Source organism: Doryrhamphus excisus, linkage group LG21, assembly GCF_037039965.1.
Source record: "Doryrhamphus excisus strain RoL-2023G ecotype Guam linkage group LG21, RoL_Dexc_Guam_v1.1, whole genome shotgun sequence".
Classification (NCBI taxonomy): domain Eukaryota; kingdom Metazoa; phylum Chordata; class Actinopteri; order Syngnathiformes; family Syngnathidae; genus Doryrhamphus; species Doryrhamphus excisus.
This window is the reverse complement of record NC_136377.1, coordinates 3,873,179-3,892,771: the sequence shown is the minus strand read 5'-3', so window position 1 is coordinate 3,892,771 and position 19,593 is coordinate 3,873,179.

The window sequence follows — 19,593 nt, the reverse complement described above, 5'->3', positions numbered from 1 at the left end:
CGCGTGTTTGAGACCCCTGCAGTAGACCCTCTGAAGTCATCACATGTAAGTCTGCGTCATGATCGACACAATAGCTTATGTTGCGTTTTTTTATGTATGTAACATAATTTATCAGTATTTTACCACTTTCATATGTCAATTCCATCCATAAAATATACATTCGACACGTATTTTTGATTAACATTTATTCCAGTATTCGAGGTCGCAGCTTTGTTGATAAATCCGAGTTCCATTTGGAAGTAGATTCCTTATTTATAAATCAAATATTTTTGTAGTTAGAGCATCAAAAACCTGTTTATTGCCTTTTAAATATGTATTTTTTTTATGTGCTATTATTGTATGTCAACAAACGAAGTAGCATAGATTGTTAATTAAAGCAACACCTCAAGTGAAAGTGCCCGTTCAGCGAGGACTAATTTGCAGACGAGTCTACCATTTACTGTGTCAACAGGAAACTAATTGTTTGTTTGTTTTCTCTATTTCGGATAGAACGCCAACGCTTTCCGCCAAGCGGGGTGTTGCTGATGGCGGCGGCGGCGGCGGCGGTGATGATATCAAGGGGGGGGGCAGGGGGCCACTGTGTACTGGAGCACATGGAAAAAGTGAAACAGATACAGAGTCATTGTTGTCTACGCTAATGGGAAATTAATTGTGCCACAGCTGGCTGTAATACTGGAGGGTGACCTCAGGGGGCGACGTGCGCCGTCGGTGATGGGATGAGACAGTTTCATCAATATTAGATGCTAAAAAGTATGCGGAATTTGGAGGTACTTTCAAAGTTACGCATAACAAACACACAAGTGGTTAGCACGCAGGCCTCACAGCTAGGAAACCCGAGTTCGATTCCACCCTCGGCCATCTCTGTGTGGAGTTTGCATGTTCTTCCCGTGGTACTCCGGTTTCCTCCCACATTCCAAAAAACATGCTAGGTTCATTCATTCATTCATTTTCTACTGCTTTTTCCTCACGAGGGTCAAGGAGGGGGTGCTGGAGCCTATCCCAGCTGTCTTCAGGCGAGAGGCAAAGTACATCCTGGATTGGTGGCTAGCCAATCACAGGGCACATATAGACAAACAACCATTCACACTCACATTCATACCTATGGACAATTTGGAGTCGCTAATTAACCTAGCATGTTTTTTTTTGGAATGTGGGAGGAAACCGGAGTACCCGGAGAAAAACATGCAAACTCCACACAGAGATGGCCGAGGGTGAAATCGAACCCCGGTCTCCCTAGCTGTGAGGTCTGTGCGCTAACCACTAGACTACCGTGCCGCCACAGGAAGTGATTTTTTTTGGTAGCCATTTTAATCCTAGGAAATGCTTAATTTAGTCAAAAAATATATACAAATTGCTTCAATATGCATGTATATTTTTTACTAGGCTGTATTTTTGAATGAATATATTTTTGAAAAGCTGTTATTCAAATTGAAACTGCAAAGTGGCGAGGGACTACTGCAGTGCAAAAAACAGGGTTGTTGAACTGCTGGATAAAGTTTGCATAGTCTCTCTTGTGTCTCCTTCTTCCTCATTCCATCTGGGCAAAAAAAAAGGGCATGGATGCATACAGATTAAATATGTATGCATATTCTGCATCTGCAAAGCTAATACCGTACATAAATATCTCTGCATAGCAAGAGATCTAATGTTGAATGTTGAAGTGAACGGGGTGGGTGTTCTTTTTTTCCCCTTGTTGTTGCTGATGAAGACACCTATTGAGCTGCAGAGCAGGGTAATGGATGAACCAATTAGACCTTCCCCAAATGATTGTCCTCAAGCAACAATCATCATCCAACCTGGTGTTCATTTTACCACTTCATTCACTTCACTCCTGTCATTTAATTAGCAGTGTTGTGTGCAGAGTAGCTTGCATCCAGAGACACAACCCGCCTGTGTCGGCGTCCCATCCAGCAGCAGCAGCAGCTGTCATGTGCGAAACTCCAAACCCCCAATGAGATCCTAGTCGGGGTGGGTCGCTTTGCAAGGGCCTTGTTGGAGAGACATTCGCTAACTAAAGTATCATAAAAATTATATTTATAATTTTTTACAATTTTTTACATTTTTTTTTACATTTTTTTACATTGTTTTAATTTTTTTAAATAATTTTTCATATTTTTTTATAATTTTTACAATTTTTATAATTTTTATAATAATAACAATAATTATTATTATATTATATTATTGTTATCACCATCATTATTATTAATAATTATTATCATCATCATTATTTTTTTATTATTAAACTCATTGAAGCCCAGCCATTTTCCCAAAAGATAACATGCAAATTATATGCAAATGAACCGATGACGTCATTGAGTGACTTCCACGACGGCCAATGTATATATTGTATTATTGTATAGTGTATTAATGTATATATTATATTATATAATAATAATAATAACTATTATTATTATTATTATCATTATCATTATTATCATCATCATCATTTTTTATTATGATTAAACTCGTTGAAGCCCAGCCATTTTCCCAAAAGATAACATGCAAACTATATGCAAATGGCACGATGACGTCATTGAGTGACTTCCTCGACGGCCAATGTAGTATATATTGTATTATTGTATATTGTATTAATGTATATATTATATTATTATATTATATAATAATAATAACTATTATTATTATTATTATCATTATTATCATCATCATCATTTTTTTATTATTAAACTCGTTGAAGCCCAGTCATTTTCCCAAAAGATAACATGCAAATGATATGCAAATGAAACGATGACGTCATTTAGCGACTTCCACGACGGCCAATGGCTACTACTTTTTACTAAAAAGTTAGCAACACTACTTTGACAGTGTTGTCCTCTCACTTCCTTCAAAACAAAAACTATCATGTCTGCGGTGTGGAAGCGAACCGCTAACACCACAATACCACAAGATACCCGGCGGGGGAAGCACGACTTGACGGAATACGGTGAGTTTTGAAGGCTCACGGTCACGACAGCTAACCAGTTAGCCATGTGGCTAACACTCCCCTTGTGTGTGGCAGTCAGACCGGCACGCTACCGTAAGAACTGAATTAATCTAAATGAGCAGCCGTGGAAGACAAAGTTTCTCCTTGAAGAGGGCGTCTCGTCTTCTGGGAGTTTCAGAGTGATATATGTTGCCTTCAAGAAGTAAGTAAAATATGTTTTTGTCTACATTAAGGTGCTAATTGTTTTCATATACAGTTTAGCTAGTAGGTAGCATGGGCGCAGCTAGCAATTCTGGGTGCCATGAAAAATATCATGTTGTTCCCCCATTAATTAATTATTGACTGCCTTTGAATTGTCCTGACTGTTCCCTTTATATGGCATCCCTGGCCAATACACTCATAAAATAAAATAAAATGTATATATATATATATACACTGACTTTACTCATCTGTATACACCAGTCATTATTTGCACTATGACCCATTTATCATTGCACTAAAATTAATATACCTGCAATATGTCTGCTCCTGCATATGCTCCTGTGCAATACTATGTGTATATTTTGGATATCTTGTATATATCTTGTTAAATTGTCTTTTTTACTCTCCTTTTATATACTTTTTTTTTTAAACTTGACTACTACACTGATAGGAGAAGTTCTCCAATCTCGTTGTACATCTTGTATAATGACAATTAAGGCCATTCCATCCCATTCCATATATATAATTAATCCAAACATAATTTATCCATGAGCGATTGGTATGTGATGCTTTATCCTGACATCAATGACATCATTGCCCAATTATTATATCATTGAAATTGATACATTTATACACAAACAATTCCAGCATAATTAATAAATCCAAAACAAACATGTATACATAGTAGTTTCAGGAAAGGGAGCGGGTGAAGCTGAGGTCACAAGTGATGAAACAGTAGCAAGGCATCAAGTATAACCCTCTCGTGCCCTTTTCTAATCCAAATGGGACCCCCCACCCCCACCCCCAACGTGGAATAGAGCCATTTTGTGAAACGCACATACACACCAGGTCTAGATTTACAATATTGATCACCATAAGCCACTTCTCGTCTCTGTAATGAATATGTGTAAGTGTGCAGATGGCTGCTGCAACTGCCAAAGTAGACAACTTAATAAAACGGAGTGGAGGGGGGGGGGGGGGATGAATTGTTCTTTAAATGGCCATGTGCTTCATTTGTAGTTTTATGGTTTTAATAGCATCCCGTTTATTATCATTACCTTATTGTTGGAATCTGGTTCTTTTGTTGAACATTTAACCGTATCATAAACAACTCGAGGATGCCAGGTGGGACAGATTGTTGTTGTCTAAAACCATGAATTTTATTTCCTGATTTTTAAATGTTTCCCATATCAAAGGCTGGGCATTGTTTGAATTTGAACGATTCCGGTTCCTAAAGAGTCTGGATTCCAATTTTTGCAATGTATTCTGGCCACTAGGCATCATAGATTACCTTCACTCTGCATATCCGACATGATATAATTCTCCCTTTCCGTGTGGAAGTGGTAGGGTTGGCTTCTTTTGTCATTATTACCACTATGTTTGAATCACTTTCTTAAGTTTAGAACAAGTACTCTGTACCCTGCTATGCTATTGTTGAACATTCAACCGTATCATAAACAACTGGGGGATGCCAGGTGGGACAGATTGTTGTTGTCTAAAACCATGAATTTTATTTCCTGATTTTTAAATGTTTCCCATATCAAAGGCTGGGCATTGTTTGAATTTGAACGATTCCGGTTCCTAAAGAGTCTGAATTCCAATTTTTGCAATGTATTCTGGCCACTAGGCATCATAGATTACCTTCACTCTGCATATCCAACATGATATAGTTCTCCCTTTCCGTGTGGAAGTGGTAGGATTGGCTTCTTTGTCATTATTACCACTATGTTTGAATCACTTTCTTAAATTTAGTGCTCTGTACCCTGCTATGCTATCGATGGCCGTCTCTTATGTCCCTGTAGTGATCCCGTAGCCTGCGTATTACAGTTGAACAATGTGTCCATCCATTCATCCATCCGTCTATTTTTTATGCCACTTATGCTCAATGTGTTGGAAACAAAAAATAATAAGAGTGGAAATTTCATTATAGGGTTGTTATTTCATGTGTACGGAGCTCTAATATTGGTAGAAAATCGTATTCATAAAGTCAGAAACAGGTTTTATATGTTCTAACTACGAAAATAATACATTTTTAAATTAATAAATTGTACTTTGTGGAAATTCTGTGATCAAACATCACTTCTTGTTAATGCATCTTCCTGCTTGGAAATATTGAGTGAATTGACTTGTGAGATGATGCCCTTTGTTGGTGTCATCACTGGAGCACTCTTTTTTTTATCAAACACTTTCTATTTAACACAGCATAAAAAAACATTTACGGGGGAGCGAACGCTAAACCGAACTTACTGTTCGTGCGCAGCTAAACTTTGCCAAATCGCTATCATTAGCTGACAACAAACATAACTAAAGTGCGTGTGTCATGTGGGGCATGGATATGTGCTGGAGGCATCCACCAAAGGTTGGCACACAGTCCTTCTAATTCATTTGACATGATTGAAATTAGAATAAACTTGGAGTCAACCAGCACACACACACACACACACATACATATACGACATTATTACTTATTACCATGGTAACTTTGTTTGGGATTGTAGTCACGCTACGAAATGGAGACGCAATCGTTGCTGCTCCATCTGGCTGCGTCTCTGTTGGGAAGAGGCTGAATAATTTTGTCCTGAGGTGATGAATGCGCTCGTACCATCAAACACAAATGATCTCATTGTGGAAATTGCATTCAGGCTACACGGCCTGCACCTGGCACTCACCTAAACGGAGATGAGGTATAATGTTGTCATGTCCTACCTACCTGAAGAAGCTAGTCATGTTCTTCGACAAAATGGTCTTGACTGCATGTAAAATGATATTTTTGTTGTGGATCAAAACTGAGAATCATGTACTGTAAATACAGAATCTTGGAACAGGACGTTAAACGGGAGCCAAATATGAGTGAGAGTGTGTGGTCTTACCTTTGATGAGAGAGCAGAAGATGAAGGAGAGCGGTGTTAATTCCCTTGGCTGTGAACTACATTGCTTTCCATCACGAGGAAAACAGGAAGTAATACGGGAATGTCAAAGGTGCAGCGTATTTCTGTGTATATGTGTATATGTGTGTGTGTGTGTGTGTGTGTGTGTGTGTGTGTGTGTGTGTGTCAGTAGATGAACACTGTGCTCGACCAGGCAGACATTGTGTGGGCCAACAACAACAGGCCAAGCTTCGTTTCGTACTGGCTGTCTCTCCTCCAGTTCTCGGTTCCATCATCATCATCATCATCATCATCATCATCCCACCTCTTTTTTGCTTCTCATCTATTCTGTGCTGCAAAAAAAAAAAGAAATAAATAAAAGAGCCAAAATGATGCCAAGAAACACATTCCCTCCATTCTGGGAAATGGTTGTTATGGTAATTATCCAGGCTTTTAGAAGTACTATACAAAATAGTAGTACTGTAGTAAGATTAATTATGGAGTCATTGTACATTTCATGGGCGGCACGGCGGTCGTGTGGTTAGTGCGCAGACCTCACAGCTAGGAGACCAGGGTTCAATTCCACCCTCGGCCATCTCTGTGTGGAGTTTGCATGTTCTCCCCGTGCATTGCAGGGTTTCCTCCCACATTCCAAAAACATGCTAATTTAATTAGCGACTCCAAATTGTCCATAGTTATGAATGTGAGTGTGAATGGTTGTTTGTCTATATGTGCCCTGTGATTGGCTGGCGACCAGTCCAGGGTGTACCCCGCCTCTCGCCCAAAGACAGCGACCCTCGTGAGGATAAGTGGTAGAAAATGAATGAATGAATGAATGTTCATTTCATATAGAAGTCAAGGTAGAATAACTAAATGAAGCTTGTATTAATAGTAAGGTATTATAGTAACGTATTACGCAGGGTATGCTGGAGCTGTCAATCATTATTCACAATCATTCCCACTCATACATACATTCTATGGAGTCGCTAATTAACCTAACATATGTTTTTGGAATATGGAAGGAAGTACCGGGAGATAACCCACACACGCACGGGGGGAAAATGTGCAAACGCCACACAGATACCAAGCGGAGAATCGAACCCTGGTCTTCCCGATGCTGTCCTATTAAAACCCCAACTAGGGAACACATTTATATCAGCACAACTACAAAATATTACAATAATAATTTTAAATAGGGAATCTTATGTATTCATCACGGGCACGATGGGGGAGTGGTTGGCGCACAGGCCTCACAGCTAGGAGACCTGAGTTCAATTTCCTCTGCATGTGTGTTTTTTTTTCGGGGACTCCGGAACTCACACATTCCAAAAACATGCTAGGTTAATTGGCGACTCCAAATTGTCCATAGGTATGAATGTGAGTGTGAATGGTTGTTTGTCTATATGTGCCTTGTGATTGGCTGGCAACCAGTCCAGGGTGTACCCCGCCTCTTGCCTGAAGACCCCTGCGATTCTCGTGAGGATAATCGGTCGAAAATGAACAAATGAATGTATTTATCACGGTTGTATCTGGAACCAATTAACTGCAATAACCAAGGGATTAGAGTATACTGTATTTCAGTCCGAGGAGGTCTCACCATTTTGGTCCACAGCCGGTCTTTAATTTGCCGCTCCAGCTTTACTGTCCTTTCAGATGGTAGCTGCTAGCATCCTCAGAAATATGTCTGAAGACATCCAAATCCCTTCATTTGACGACCAGACTGCCCATTTATTGGATGGATTCAGTCGGTAAGTCTCTAATCCTCGGGCCACTCTAGCATCATATCACAGTGATGATATACAGTAGCATTCGAACCTCAAGTACCTGATGTGGAGTGTACATTTAATCGATTAAAGTAATCCCGACACTATACAATTACAACGTACACACATTTAATTACATGAATTATGGTCTGAAGGTGGAAAAGCTATGATGTAATTAGTTCAATTGAAAAGACGGGTAATGAATGGGATTGTCATGCCAGCCGCTCATTTGAGTCCAGTAATGGATCATATAATTAACAAAGAGTTTGGAACTGTAATTAATCTCTGCGCTGCACACACAAACCTCAAACCACATGGACTGAAAATCCGTACACTATAAAAAAAAATATGCAGCAAAACACAAAGGATTCACAAATTACCCACAAATCCATCCATTCTGTCAATTCTAGGTTTTTAGTCGAAAGAAAAAAGCTGCATATTGTGGTTATTTGAGTATTTCAATCCAAATTCAGAACAGCAGGAAAAGCTAAATGGACCTTCGGAATATTCCTTTCCATGTATACACTGTTTTCTGGTACGTCGTTCGGAAAGAGGAAAATCTCCTCATGTAAATGTGACATAAATCTGTCTGTTCCTTCCTCACTCGCTCAAATATTCCCTTTTTGAATTTCACAGTTTTCATGATGTCTTGAAGGACATGATGTCACCTCTGACCCCACCCTAACCTCTAAATACGTCTTTGGTAGCGAATGAGTTAACATAGAAAATTGGATGAACACTTTAAGCCAGGGGTCTCAAACATGCGGCCCGCGGGCCAAATGAAAGTTTAATGTTAGTGCGGCCCGCGCAAGTTTGATATGGATGCTGTATGGTATCATGTACCCGGAAAAAATTATTACGTTTGATTAATGTTCATGTTAAAGGTTAAATAACTTAATAGTTATGCTCCCTATCCGTGTGGAAGTGGTAAGTTTTTGGCTATTTAAGTTTAAAGGAAATAACTTGAAGGCTACCGTTTGGGTCGCTAGCTCTCTAGTTTGCTAGTTAGTTGCGCAATATGTTGTAAATAAAAAAAAAGTATAAATGTGACTATAGTCGTGTTTTGTCATGTCTACAGGGCTCTAATAATGCTTTGTTCATTTTAATCTGAAAAAAATAATTTGTCTACCCACCAACTATATGTGGTTTCTTAAGTTTTTATTATTTGGTGTTTTATTATTATTATTATATTTATTTATTACTGATTACTAATATTATTTATTACTTGATTTTTTTTATTCTTGATTTGTTTATTTATTTTTCATCTTATTTTGTGTAGAAAAATAAAAAGTAAGATATTTGAGAACAGTGGAATGTTTTATCAGAGCTTTTCTTGTAGAAAATTGGAATCAAGGCGAAGTTTTTTAAATGTTTTTGTTTTTAATAAATGCGTTTTTTTTTTGAAAACCTGATGCGGGCCCAGTCTCACCCAGACCCGAGCTCCAGTGACCCTGCTTCAAGCTAACATGTTTTTGTATACAAACTGACAAAATGTTGCGATGCATACTTTTCACTGGACTTGTTCACCAGGGGGGGTAAAGAGTTTCTCAATTGCCTCTGCAACTGTATTATGTACAGTATATGTACGTTATTTTGTCTATGTGGACAGTGTTTCGCTGTCGGCAATGCCAGCCAACATCTGACCAAGCCAGAACAGATGCTGAAGCAGCAGATGGTGGAAATATTGAAATCTGCTGATAAACAAAACAACGTTACGGACCGACTCTGATTTACTGCTTCATCCCTGCTTGACTCTTGTTGCTTACTGCTTTCTGCTGAAGTCGCGGGCTCTGATGACTTGACCTCACCGCCGTTTGCATGCTGAAAGACTGCACGCACACACATCCGGTCGTTATTGAGGAATATATGACATTGTATGGCTGTCATATCCTATCAGATCAAATTGTATGTATGCGATGTGCCTTGGGGGAGGTCTGTACTCTCCAAATGCTCTTGTTGGATCTCATGAGATTGTTCATCTTAGCGGCTTTGAAGTGTTTATTTAGTACATACCTAATGAATGCATACGCTGACGTTGCAGCTGTACAGTACATTCACGGTGAAAAGGGGGGGTCTCTCTTGTCTCCGTGCTCCACTTGTGACAGCACCGGCACTTAAAATGAATTGTTAAGACTCAGTTTTGCATACATTTGGAGATCATTTACATATCTGTCATGCGTATTTATACAGGAAATTAGAGCGCGGGCGGGATCGAGCCTCTGCCAAACACATGCATGCATAATAACCCCCTCTCTCGTTCTGTGCTCGATGCATTCACTGTCTTTTCGCTGCCATTCCGAGTGACGCTTTTAGGGATGTTTCTTATGAATACGGTGTGATTTAAGAATCTTGACGCTGAATGAATGACCGAGCAGGGTTCTTATAGAGGGGAGCATCCGTCACTCCAGCGATGGGGGGGGAAAAAGGGGGCAACAAGGGGAGTAATTATGTTTGGGAACAGGGATTGACATGGGTAAATTCCTCATGGGGAATAATTTGGATAGCAATCAAAGTTTTTCCAAGCAGCTGTACAACAATACACAAAATAATATTATTTCAAAATCCTCCATCCATTTTCTTTACCACTTATCCTCATTAGGATGGGTGGAGCCTATCCCAGCTGGGCAAAAGGCAGGGTCCACCCTGGACTGGTCACCAGCCAATCGCAAGGCACATACTATAGACATTCATTCATTCATTTTCTACCGCTTTTTCCTCACAAGGGTCGCGGGGGTGCTGGAGCCTATCCCAGCTGTCTTTGGGCGAGAGGCGGGGTACACCCCTGGGTGTCGCCAGCCAATCACAGGGCACATATAGACAAACAACCATTCACACTCACAATTTGGAGTTGCCAATTAACTAGCATGTTTTTTTGGAAAGTGGGAGGAAACCAGAGTACCCGGGGATGGCCGAGTGTGGAATCGAACCCTGGTCCTCCGAGTTGCAAGGTGTGCGCGCTAACTACTTGACTGCCGTGCCGCCCCACATATAGACAAACAACCATTCATACTCTCATTCATACCTATTGAGTCTAATGCATGTTAACCTATGCATGCCTCTGGAATGCTGATCACATGTTTTTTTTCCCGGAAAATGGCAGATGTCAATCATTGTCCGATTGATCGGCACATCCCTGATTTCAAACCTTTTGTTTTGCAGTACAAATACAACTCAAATCTGCTGTTGTGGGGTTGGGCAGCATCAGATTTGCGGTCCAGAATCATGTTTCAACCAAGTGACTAACTCCTCAACCAACAGGAAGCCATTACTCAACATCAGTCTGACTCACCAGTGACATTAAAGAAATAATCCTGTCATAATTTGCACTCGGCTTGGTCTGCTGTCTCGTTACAGCGACGCCGAGGAATCTTCTCACCAGCTGGTCTGATTAGCACAGCTGAGGCACATCACCAATCAAGCCCTTCTTAAGCCATGCTGCCTTGCCGGTTTCCTTTTGCCAGATTGTTGTCTTACCTCGCCAGCTTCGTGCGTGCCTCGTGTTCTCATGCCACGTTTGCTAGACATTCTCGTTAACCCTTATTCCCTGCTGCCAACTGTTTCCAGTAAGTAGCTGCTCATTTTTTTTTTTTTGTATCTTTGCTACTTTTTTTTTCGTATTTTGTTAGCTTCCCAGTGACCTTTTATCACCGGCAATTTTGTTTTTCTCCACTGTGTGCACCTTCCGTTGTTGTTGTTGTCAAGTCTTGTTTAGATTTTAGCATCATTTTCCAGAAAACTTTGACCTACACTCCAAATTGTACCACTTTGGGGTCATTTGTATTTCTAATCTAATGATATTTAGAATTCACCATTCGGCCAGATAGACAGACAGATGCATGTCGACAGGAGAAGCAACAAACCAGTTAAAGGGAGAAAAATAGAGATGATGGTGATGATACTGTGTGTGTGTGTGTGTGTCAGAGCTATCTCATGCAATTAGGTCATTCCCAATAATTGGCTGCCAGACGTTCTCGTTAAAACCATCTCAAGTTTGAGGCCTTTGATGAGCCCACAGACCAAATGGAAACAGTTGACTGAGCACAGAAACTCACGTATCACGTGTGTGTGTGTGTGTGTGTGTGTGTGTGTGAGAGCATCACTATGGATGCAATGCTTGTCTATTCCAGCATTCTAGTATCCTTCAGATAAGATGAATTTATTTGTAAGGGGCAATGCAATTTCATAAAATGCATACTAAAAAAATAAGAGCCTATTTTTTTCATCTGGATCTCGAGGAGGTTTTAAGTAGAGCTCAAGAGTGCAAAAAACAGAAATGGGAGCAAGACAAAAAAAACAAAAAAAAAAAACGTTAGTAAGCACTTTATTGCAAACAACCATTAAAGAGAAATAGGCTGCTCATTAACTGATCAAAATTTCAACACCGTGCCTTAACACACCCCAGTTGGCTGCACCGTTCTTGTTAATCACCTCAAAAAATGTGTGTCTCCACGAGGCTTGTTGGAACGTTATCTACTTCAAAACGCGACACATAAAATTTCTCAAGTGACCCAGTAAACATCGACCTTCTGCCATCGATTGCATTAAAAGCTTCAGAAAAGCAACACAGATAAGTCTTCCAATTAGCTTGTAACCCCCCCCCCCCCCCCAAAAAAAAATCTGCTACATCTTACAGCTTTTAATGGTAGTGCAGTTAACAGCAAATAAAACCAGCATTTTAAGACCGATGCTAATGGTACAGCATGGGGTGATGCTGTCCAGCTAATGGACGGCGTCATGATTTTCAACGTGTAACACAGACATTAAAGCCCTGTTGTTAACACCTGACACGCATCAAGCAGCAGCACTTTTAAGAGCCAATTTCACACCTCGAAGAAACTTGATTGTAGCTTTTAACACTGTGGATAATGTCAATATTTAAATACTTCTGGCTGTATAACATGTTTTTTTTTAAATTGTGGCGCAACTCTTCTTCCATTTTTCTAATGTCATTTACCATAGATTTATCATTTGGGGAAGAAAAACTTAAACTTAACCCCAGAAGTAACCTTTCAATCAAGCCCTTATGGACCTTGTAACAGCACATGTCCTCTAACAAGACAAAGAAGAATCAATCCGTTGCCTCCTTTGTCGATAAAGATGTGTATGTTGTTTAGAAATAAAGTCAAGGCACTGCTGGGCTCTCCTTCGGGAGTCAATCCAACAGCGATCAATAGTTCCCAAGGAGAAGTGCGGCGGAATTGTGCAACAGTTTGTTTCTGAGTCTCGGGAGGCTGCCGGGTCGACACGGACTCCACACATATAAAATACTCAAGGGTACACACTCCCCGACCCGAGTGTCCACACATAAAGGCTGATTCATTCCATCAAAGACGCGCAGAAAATGTATTTGTTATTAAATCATACAGTATTACCAGGGGTCTCAAACTCAATTTACCTGGGGGCCACTGGAGCTAGGGTCTGGGCAAGGCTGGGCCGCATCAGGTTTTCCAAAAAAAACAAAATGCATTTATTAAAACCAGAAAAATATACAAATTTTTTCAGTGCTTTGGTTCCGATTTTCTACAATAAAAGCTCTGATAAAACATTCCACTGTTCTCAAATATCTTAATTTTTATTTTTCTGCACAAAATAAGATGAAAAATAAATAAACAAATCAAGAATAAAGAAAATCAATCATAATAAATAAATATATATAATAATAATAATAATAAAACAGCAAATAATAAAAACTTAAGAAACCACATATAGTTGGTGGGTAGACAAATTATTTTTTTCAGATTAAAATGAACAAAGCATTATTAGAGCCCTGTAGACATGACAAAACACGACTATAGTCACATTTATACTTTTTTTATTTACAACATATTGCGCAACTGCAGGGTCTTGAGACACATGCTAACTCGCAAACTAGAGAGCTAGCGACCTAAACGGTAGCCTTCAAGATATTTCCTTTAAACTTAAATAGCCAAAAACTTACCACTTCCGCACGGATAGAGAGGATAACTATTAACAGTTATTTAACCTTTAACATGAACATTAATCAAACGTAATAATTTTTTCTGGGTACATGATACCATACAGCATCCATATCAAACTTGCGCGGGCCGCACTAACATTAAACTTTCATAACAAGGCGGGGGCCTCAAACTAGTGTCCACGCGGGCCGCGTGTTTGAGACCCCTGGTATTACTATTTTATTGGCCATTTAAGTAGTTCAATTTTTCACGTTTATTTTGAAACTACAGTCTTTTACAACTGCTTTATTTCTGTTAAATGCACTCTTGTACTTTATTTCATGACGCTGCAAGCCGTATGGGAACAATTGAATCGCTCTGTCAAAGTCAGCCATCAAAGAGGTTGTGGGCGGGATCAATTATCTGATTAGTGGAATTGCAATATAAACCACACAAGTTCCCAACCTCCCACCGCTTAGAAAACACGCTATCAAATAAATGATTGAAAACATCCAAAATATGTACATTGATCAAATAAATCATTAAAAAATCAGTTGAGATGATATAATTGAACTAAATGATCTATTTCATTGGTTTTGCTACAACGGATCCTCCGTATATAAAAAGCATTTAAAGCCACACCACAAGAAGACGCATCAATCCTCTCAATGATCCTCGCGCCAGCAGGACCAATTTAAACCGTCCACCAGTGCGACCCCGTTGATGACTTTGGGTCTCCCCTCGGTGCGGCGATGCCTGCTCGAGCCATTAACCAGACATCAATCTCCATTCCGATGTCCCCTTTTAGGAATATAGCATGGTAATAACTTTGGGAAATGACCGTTTTGGTAATGATGGCACTTCACTGTATGTGCTGACAAATACACAGGCAGTCGTCTTTGGTCATAATTAAAAAGTCATTGAAGGGTTTGATGAAGTGTAATCACCAAAAAAAGGGGGCTGAAAGGGTAACAGAAATAAAGAGACAAGGGAAATCGGAAGCTGTGCCAAGCTGCTGAATATGCAAATACAGACAATAACAATTTGTTAGGCGTAGTTTTATCTTAAGACGGAAATTCCAATTCAAGGGAAGACCGCGATGTCATTACTCGTCTATTCTCCTGACAATAATAATTTTAATTAGTAACAAAAACATTACCCTTTTGTGGGGTACTTGACAATACCTTTGTACTTCGATACTACCATGCCTAATTGTACCATTTTATGACCGAAGACGGTAATTCCTCGTTTATAAGAGTTAATTAGTGCCAGACCCGACTGTGATGTGGGATTCCTTCTCTGTAATTGGAATATTTTCATAGTTTGAGCATGAAAAAAAACTAATTTATGATCTTCTAAATACGGTTTATAATATTCATAGAGGTCTATAGTCTCTAGTATTACCCAATACAGTAGATTTAATCAACTTAAATAAAACCCGTGCTTGTGTGTGTTGCAGTAAATGTGTTCCATGTGGAGGACAGGAAGTGACATCGGAGGTTTCAGTGTTGAGTTTTAGTTTTCTGTGTGTTATGGCTGCAACAGTCGACCATGATTATTAGGGCTCGAGCACTGACCAGTGCGAAAGCCCTATTGTAATCGTTCCGTTTATTAGGGCTCGAGCACTGACCAGTGCGAAAGCCCTATTGTAATCGTAATGTTTATTAGGGCTCGAGCACTGACCAGTGCGAAAGCCCTATTGTAATCGTTCCGTTTATTAGGGCTCGAGCACTGACCAGTGCGAAAGCCCTATTGTAATCGTTCCGTTTTTTATTAGGGCTCGAGCACTGACCAGTGCGAAAGCCCTATTGTAATCGTTCCGTTTTTTATTAGGGCTCGAGCACTGACCAGTGCGAAAGCCCTATTGTAATCGTTCCGTTTTTTATTAGGGCTCGAGCACTGACCAGTGCGAAAGCCCTATTGTTATCGTTCCGTTTATTATTAGGGCTCGAGCACTGACCAGTGCGAAAGCCCTATTGTAATCGTTCCGTTTATTATTATTATTCTTCTTCTCCCAAAATGAGCGCCATTTTGAGGGCCTTAACATGCCCGAAAACTCACCAAATTTGGCGAGCGCATCAGGTCTGGCGAAAAATTTGATATTTTATGGGTTTCAAATATCATGTTCGAAAATTGGCTCTCTAGCGCCACCTTGAATTTTAAAAAAAATTGGCCCCCGCCACCAGTTTCACCTATCGTCACGAAACTTGGTGGAGACGTCTATCGTGACAGGACGGACCAAAAAGTCTCAAGAACCCATATTGGAAAACGAACAGGAAGTCGGCCATTTTGGATGGCGGCGGCCTTTTTCGTGCCAGAAGTTGGGGTCGTATCTCGACGAACTCCTCCTAGGGGGTTTGACCAAATGAGTCCGTTGTTGCATCAACGGACACTAGACGGATGGCCGACGTTAAATTGCGAAGGATTTTGGGATATTCCATACGATGTGGGCGTGGCACGCCCCCAAATTTTGCCCATTTTCATATGTCCGGCCCTTGCACGCTGAGCGTAACTGTAGACGTGAATAACTTGGCTCCACGTGGTCAGATCTTCATCATACTTGGTACATGTGATCATGGCCCCGCCCCGAAGGTCCCCGTAGGTCACTTCCTGATTTCGTCGCAGCGCCACCTATTGGCGACAGGCTAAAGGCGTGTCATCTACATGAGGCCTTTTCTGCCAGGAGATTCATCAGATGAACATCAGGGTCACAAGGTCACTGCCTGACAGCCTGGTGAAGCCTGTTGATGGACCATGATGCAGGAAAAGCGCACGTGGTGGGCGTGGCCTGGCGGCGAATGCTCAGGCCTCGCCATTTACATAGAAAAGGTCATCATTCTCCCGCAAAAGGTCGCATGGGCTTGAAAACTCATAGGGGGGGTCAGAATCCAGGCCTGAGCGGCCTGGTGTGGCCCCCATATGAAACCAAGCCAAATTGACTCACTAGCGCCACCTAGAAGTTTTAAAATAATTATCCCTCGCCTCCCGTTGCACGTATCGGCATGATTTTCGGAGGAGACATCACTCGTGACAGGACGCACAAAAAAGTCTCAAGAACCCATGTTCAAAAACCAACAGGAAGTCGGCCATTTTAGGTGGCGGCGGCCATTTGGGGGAGGATGTAGGGGTCGTATCTCGACGAACTCCTCCTAGGGGGTTTGACTGAATGAGTCCGTTGTTGCATCAACGGACACTAGACGGATGGCCCACGTTAAATTGCGAAGGATTTTGGGCCGCTCCATAGGATGTGGGCGTGGCACGCCACCAAACTTTGACCATTACATATCTGGCCCTGCCTGGTGTCTGGCCTTGCCTTGAAGCAATGTACATCAAAGTCAATACACAGTTTGACTGACAGACTGATGATGTCAGTTGATGGACTATGATGTGTGTAAAGCACATGTGGGGGGCGTGGCCACGGCGAATGGTCAGCCTTCGCCATTGACCATCAAAAGGTCATCATTTGCCTGCAGAAGGTCACAGGCTGCTGAAATCTTAAACGTGAGGCCTTAATCCAGGCCTGAGCGCCCTGGTGGTGCTCCCATGTGACACCAATCTAAATTGACACACTAGCGCCACCTAGAAGTTTCAATTCATTATCCCTCGCCACCCGTTACACGTATCACTATGATTTTCGGTGGAGACGTCTATCATGACAGGACGCACTTAACGCTCCAGAAGCCATGTTCAAAACACAGCGCCACCAACTGGTGGAAATGTATATCTGCCGTAACTTCCTGATTCATGGTCAGATTGTCTTGAAATTTTTTTTGGTGTGTTGGGTCAATCTCTGGTTTGTTATACTGGGTGTACATAGACTCTATAGCGCCACCAACTGGTGGAAATGTATATAGCCATAACTTCCTTCCACATGGTCGGATCAAGCCCAAATTTTTTCTGGTGGTTTGGGGTACCCTCTGGTCTATGACTGTGTGTGTACATAGACTCTATAGCGCCACCAACTGGCGGAAATGTATATAGCCGTAACTTCCTTCCACATGGTCGGATCAAGCCCAAATTTTTTCTGGTGGTTTGGGGTACCCTCTGGTCTATGACTGTGTGTGTACATAGACTGTATAGCGCCACCAACTGGTGGAAATGTATATAGCCGTAACTTCCTTCCACATGGTCGGATCAAGCCCAAATTTTTTCTGGTGGTCTGGGGTACCCTCTGGTCTATGACTGTGTGTGTACATAGACTCTATAGCGCCACCAACTGGTGGAAGTGTATATAGCCGTAACTTCCTTCCACATGGTCGGATCAGCCCACAAAATTTTCTGGTGGTCTGGGGTACCCTCTGGTCTATGTCTGTGTGTGTACATAGACAGTATAGCGCCACCAACTGGTGGAAATGTATATAGCCGTAACTTCCTTCCACATGGTCGGATCAAGCCCAAATTTTTTCTGGTGGTTTGGGGTACCCTCTGGTCTATGACTGTGTGTGTACATAGACTCTATAGCGCCACCAACTGGTGGAAATGTATATAGCCGTAACTTCCTTCCACATGGTCGGATCAGGCCCAAATTTTTTCTGGTGGTCTGGGGTACCCTCTGGTCTATGACTGTGTGTGTACATACACTGTATAGCGCCACCAACTGGTGGAAATGTATATAGCCGTAACTTCCATCCACATGGTCGGATCAAGCCCAAATTTTTTCTGGTGGTTTGGGGTACCCTCTGGTCTATGACTGTGTGTGTACGTAGACTGTATAGCGCCACCAACTGGTGGAAATGTATATAGCCGTAACTTCCTTCCACATGGTCGGATCAGGCCCAAATTTTTTCTGGTGGTCTGGGGTACCCTCTGGTCTATGACTGTGTGTGTACATACGCTATAGCGCCACCAACTGGTGGAAATGTATATCTGCCGTAACTTCCTTACGCACGGTCGGATCGGCCCCTAATTTTTTCTGTTGGTTCGGGGTACCCTCCGGTCCGTTACCGTGTGGGCCAACCACTCTATAGCGCCACCCACAGGCGGAAACGTATATCCGCCGCAAGGACCTACCGCGCGGTCCGATCGTTGCGAAATTTTTTATGGCGGTTCGCGGCGTCGGACGAGACGTGACCGCGCACCCGCCTCGCCGCCGCTGTCGCCCCCTCCTGGCGGAAAATTGCAAGTGCCGTGACTCCCTTACCGCTTATCCGCTCGCCGCGGTTTTTCGTACGGCGCGTCCGCGCGCCCGTCCGGTCGCGCGCGCGACCCCGACCCGCGCGTACCCCCGACCCGCGCGTACCCCCGAGCGCGTCGGGGTGCTCGAGCCCGCTCATCACTGCTTGCAGTTTTAATTATTATTATTATTATTATTAGGGCTCGAGCACTGACCAGTGCGAAAGCCCTATTGTAATCGTTCCGTTTATTATTATTATTCTTCTTCTCCCAAAATGAGCGCCATTTTGAGGGCCTTAACATGCCCGAAAACTCACCAAATTTGGCGAGCGCATCAGGTCTGGCGAAAAATTTGATATTTTATGGGTTTCAAATATCATGTTCGAAAATTGGCTCTCTAGCGCCACCTTGAATTTTAAAAAAAATTGGCCCCCGCCACCAGTTTCACCTATCGTCACGAAACTTGGTGGAGACGTCTATCGTGACAGGACGGACCAAAAAGTCTCAAGAACCCATATTGGAAAACGAACAGGAAGTCGGCCATTTTGGATGGCGGCGGCCTTTTTCGTGCCAGAAGTTGGGGTCGTATCTCGACGAACTCCTCCTAGGGGGTTTGACCAAATGAGTCCGTTGTTGCATCAACGGACACTAGACGGATGGCCGACGTTAAATTGCGAAGGATTTTGGGATATTCCATACGATGTGGGCGTGGCACGCCCCCAAATTTTGCCCATTTTCATATGTCCGGCCCTTGCACGCTGAGCGTAACTGTAGACGTGAATAACTTGGCTCCA